This window comes from Pteropus vampyrus, unplaced genomic scaffold (genome assembly GCF_000151845.1).
Source record: "Pteropus vampyrus isolate Shadow unplaced genomic scaffold, Pvam_2.0 Scaffold141, whole genome shotgun sequence".
NCBI lineage: Eukaryota > Metazoa > Chordata > Mammalia > Chiroptera > Pteropodidae > Pteropus > Pteropus vampyrus.
Window position 1 is genome coordinate 2,863,619 of NW_011888922.1, and position 4,959 is coordinate 2,868,577.

Consider the following 4,959-nt stretch of genomic DNA (forward strand, 5'->3'; position numbering starts at 1 on the left):
CTCACCACCTAAGAGAGCAACCGCATCTCCAGGCAAGTGGTGTGCTGGCAGCACCTCCAGGCTCCAGGCACAGCTCTGCACCATGTCATGTTCCTGCCCATGGCGGCCTTGAAAGCCAATGTCTCCTCCTCCCCACACCCAGGCAGAGAACAAATTAGAGCCTCTGAATGTCCCATCAACACCCTCACCCGCAGATGGGGACATTGAGGCCAAGGGTGGGAAAAAACGGTAATATTCTTTGTGCCTCAGATTTCTCATCTGTAAAATGAAGGTCTTTTCCATGCTATTTGCCCAACCTGCCCCCACCCTTTCCTCCCCTCATGCACCTCTGCTCCAGGTAGGACTTGGTCTCAGTTGGCCTCGGTATACTTACCTGCAAAATGGGACTCCCAGCCCAGCTTCCTGCCCTCGCAGGGTGATGGTGGGGATCAAGTGATCTCCCCTGCAAAGCACTGGGTCTGTTGAATGCACATCTAAATAAGCTGTGCTCTACTCTAAAGGCCTAACATACTGTCAAATGCAGGACCGTGTCCGGTCACTGAGACAAGCCGTGGAGACGGGCCGGCACATTCTCTCTCCCAAATATCCCTGCACTCTGGCTGCCATGGTCTCAGGCCGGGCTCTGGGCCCAGAGGTGCAGCAGGCCCAGGCCCTGCCCACAACATTTCCCAGGTTTGGGGGAGACAGACACTGAGAGTGGCCTCATGGGGGAAGCCAGCAGCCGTGGGTGCCAGGGAGGGGGTCTCTGAGGATGGTGTCTGCAATGACACTGCAGTTGGTTCCTGTGGTGGGCAGAATAATGGCCTCCAAAGTTATCAACATCCTAATCCCTGAAACCTGTGACTGTTATCTTACATGTATGGCAAAGGGAGTTTGCAGATGTCGTTAAGGATTTTGAGATGGGGTGATTAGCCTGGATTATCCAGGTGGGCCCTAAATGTAATCACAAGTGTCCTTATGAGAAGGAGGCAGAGAGAGATTTGACTCCACAGGAGGAAAAGGCAATGCTCTGATGAAAGTAAAGATTGGGGAGATGAGGTCACAGGAATGCCAGTTCCCATTAGAAGCTGGAAGAGACAAAGAACGGATTCTGCCCCGGAGCCTCCGGAAGGAACCAGCTTGCCCACACCTTGATTTTAACCCCATAAGATTCATTTTAGACTTGTGACCTCCAAAACTGGAAGAGAATAAATTCGTGTTGTTTTAAGCCACTTAGTTGTGTTCATTGTCACAGCAGCAGTAGAAGACTACTACTGTTTGTGAAGAACAGGGCGGGCAGGTGTGTGGCCTCACGCCTCTCTTCCACTCAAGGAAGTGAGTGAGTGAGGATGAAGTTATTACACCTCGACTTGCTCCAATGTAAAACGAAGTCACCCCAAAATTCACTGTCTTGGTTACTATTATTAGTAACAAACCAGTTGGGTCGCACCTTATCTGCCTGGCAGAGGTTACACAGTGGGGAATGGAACACAGGAAGAGGCTGAATGGACAGGGGCAAGCAGTGCAGCCCAGCAGGCCCTCCATCTTTCGTCTTCCAGGCCTCGAGATCCTGTAGCCATCACTGAGCACACCCGACAGTGATAGTCGGCTGGGTACCAATGGATGGGCTTTGTCTGCTCTGGCCACCGGCCCCTTCTCCCACAACTGTCTACATGCCCTGTTGTGGCAGAAAACCACAGCCCACACCCACAGTCCACCACAGCCTCAGCCACAGGCACCTTCACACATCTAGCCCCAGGAAAGCTGGGTCCCCTAGAAATACATTAAAATGGGGAGCAGTAACTCAAGTCACTACAGCAAGCAAATGCTCATCCTACAACTTCCTGTGTCCAAGCCTGAGTGTGGCTTCCTAAAACATCCTGGATTAGAACCCCAAAGAGACTTGGCCCATTTTGTCTTTAGTGAGCAGGGAAAGGCAAGGCCTGAGGCCAAAGGGAAGTTGGCAGCCTGGCCTGAACTGAAGCAAGACAAGCCCAGGACAGAAGAGAAGCTGAGGGAAGGGGGAGGCAGCAGGGCAACTTGAAAGAGAGGCTGGGGGTACTACTGCCAACCAAGAAATGTTTTGAGCAGGAAGGGCATAGGTCTCTGGAAAGAGCTTAAAGGGTAGAGGAGAGGTGCCTGTAAAGGCACTCACAACACTTGAAGGCACAGGGGCAGAAAAAGGCAGGGAAAGAGGTGAAAAGACCAGTTACAGACAGGCAGACTTCCACTTCTGCCTAGGCCCCAGACATTGGGGGAACTGCATAGGACTGAGAGGTTTGCAGACCTACCATTTGAAGCTGGGGGAGCCTAAGGCCCACTGAGCTTTCTGTTATGACATTTAGAGGCTAGGAGACTCTGGGAGGCCCAGGAACTTGGTCAGGAAAATAGTGAGACCACCCACTCGAGGGGTCTGAGAAGGTCACAACCATTGCTACCAAGAGGAGCTTCCACTTCAGTGGGAGACCCCGTTTCCATTCACCCCTCTTCTCCGAAAGTGGTCCCCTCCTCCCTCTAGATTGTCCCTTACCAGAGGAAGAAGGGACTAAGTGATGCTGATTGTTAATTACTATAATGTCTACCAAATACCATGTACTAGTAAAGTGCTTTAGTGACACTAACTTAATCATTCCCCAAATCCCTGCAATTAGGCAGCATTTATGCCCATTTCTCACAAGAAGAAACTGAGACTCACAGAGGAAGTTCTCTGCCTTAAGGTCATGTGTGGAGCCAGTCTCAGCAAGGAAGAAGCTTAGACAAAATGACCCTGCAGGTAGAAGGGGTCCGCAAAGAGGCTTCCCTATGCCCACCAGGGGTCCAGGAGGCCCTCCCATTCAGGGACCAGGGTTTCAGAGCTGTCCTGAGAGCCCATGAGGAAAGCAGGGGCGGAAGCAGCCAGAGACAGCACTGGTCTGACAGCAGCATCCTGGATGTCATCCCAAAAGCCCACAGGCCTCTTGCAACCACCATGTCAAGTCCCATCTTGTCATCTTCTCCCAGATCTCATCAACCCCCAGCGGTGGCCCCATGTCAGAGAGGGCTCCCTTGCCCCACTATTCCCCAAGCTGGGGCCTTGTGCAACCCCTTAGCATCTCCCATTCACCCCCATCTGTTATGGAAACCCCAATGAGGGAGGTGGACAGCTGGGGAGGGGAGAAGAGAAGGGAGAGAGGAAGAGGGCTTCTCGCTCAGGCCTCTTCCTCACTGCTCTCCATAAAGACCCACCCACTACAGCAGCCAAAGATGATCAGTCTGGAGTGCAGAAATATTTAATGCTCCTCCCCACAGACTCGCTCAGTTTCGCACCTCCAGGCCTTTACCCATGTATTTCCTGGGCCTGCAGTACTCTGTCCTTTCTTTTCTGCTTGGTGAACTTTTCATCCTTGGAGACCCAGCACCCATGTATCTGCAGTGAAATCTCCCCCAGCTACCAGGCAGGGACTGGCCCACATCTTGGCTCTCAGCAAGGGGTGTAACCCTGGGCAAGGGCTTATCTGTTGACCCATCCACCACTACAGTCAGTAGAGCGGCTCCTCAGGGCATGCCCCGCCTAAGCACCTGGCACCAGACGGGGCTTGAAGCAGCAGCAGCAGCTGGGCCTACCCTAGCTGCCCCCCTACCTCTTCCATGGAAAGCAGCCAGGTCTCCCACTGCCCCAGGACTTTGAGGACTGGAGCAGGACCAGGCCCAAAGACCCTGGGGGTGTCAATCCTTGAACCTGAACTCAGTGTTTCCACCAGAAGGCCTCACACTCAAGGCTAGGCTGAACCCCATCCTTAAACTCCCTCTCTTTCAGGAAGTCTCCTCAGATTTCCCCTCTCTAGAATCCAAGGAGCAGTTGGCCTTGGCAATTCTCTCTCCATTGCAGGTGCAGGGAGAAGATTCTGGTTTGAGAGCCTGGTTCAAATTCTGGTTCAAATTCTGGCTCAACTGCCATGAGAGTAGCACTTCACCTCTCTGTGCCCACTCTCCTCACCCCTGTGAGTTGGGGGGAGGGGAGGGGCGAATCCCACCACAGAAAATGAAGCCTGGAGAGAACTTGACACCTGTTAATGATCTATCCTACTTCACCTCTGGACTCTAGGACTGTCATCCCCAGACCCCCAACTCTGAAGGGCGGAAGAGGATCAGAAAAGCCCAAGATCCACTCTCTCCCAGATCCCCCCGCCCCCTCCCCCGCCCCTCACACCACACCCAAGCCCAGGAGACCAGGAAAAAGGCCCCTATTCAAACTGGGAGGAAGGTCAGGAAAGGAACCTGCTTTGCCCCATTCCCAAGCCACCTGGGACAGGGGATGGGAGTGGTTCGAAAGGGCATCCAGGAGAGGTTATGGAATTGATGGGTGGAGGGCTGGGAAAGGAACGGGAAAGGGAAATTGTGAAGAAGAGGCGGTCAAACATCGGGGGTTAAATCCCGGAGTCTGAACTAGGAAACCCCCGGAACTCCTGGAGGCGTGGCGGAGGGGGCCGGGGAGGCCCCTTGTAGCGGAGTGGGGGTTGGGTGGGGACGAACCCCGGGAGCCCGGGCGGATCCTCCGGGCCCCCGCCCCCCGGGGTTGAAGGCCAGCATTCACCCCCTTCTCCCTGGCCTGCGGGATGTGTATCCCCCACATCGGTGCTCACAATGGCCCGCGCTGCACCCGCACACACCCCCCCGAAACACACACATGAACACGCGCGCCCTCGCGCACGCCTCCCTCTGCGCAGCGCCTCCTACCTGCCGCGCCGCCGCGGGTCGAGCCGGACTCCGGGATGCGGGCGCCGCGCCGGCACTGGATCCGAGGACGGGACCGCGGCAGCCACCTCCGGCTCCGGCTGCAGATCTGCTGGGGCTGGCCTGGGGCGGGGGCTGGAGCTGGGACTCCCGCGCTGCTGCCCGCCCAGCCCCGCCCCGCGGCCTCCGCCCATTTGGGGACAGAGGCGTGGTCTCCAGTGGGGCAGGAGGGCCAGGATTGCTGCGCATGCGAACTGGCCCCGCGCT

General features: G+C 55.6%; 1 protein-coding gene across 1 annotated transcript in view; it reads right to left on the minus strand.

Annotated features, from left to right (window-relative positions):
• CAPN5 (calpain 5) overlaps window positions 1-4,870 on the minus strand; it is a 50,404-nt gene extending 45,534 nt beyond the window's left edge. Inside the window, exon 1 of the mRNA XM_023535555.1 lies at window positions 4,696-4,870. The gene's annotated coding sequence lies outside the window, so the exon portion shown is untranslated. The remainder of the gene's footprint in view (window positions 1-4,695) is intronic.
• Between the last annotated feature and the right edge of the window lie 89 nt (window positions 4,871-4,959).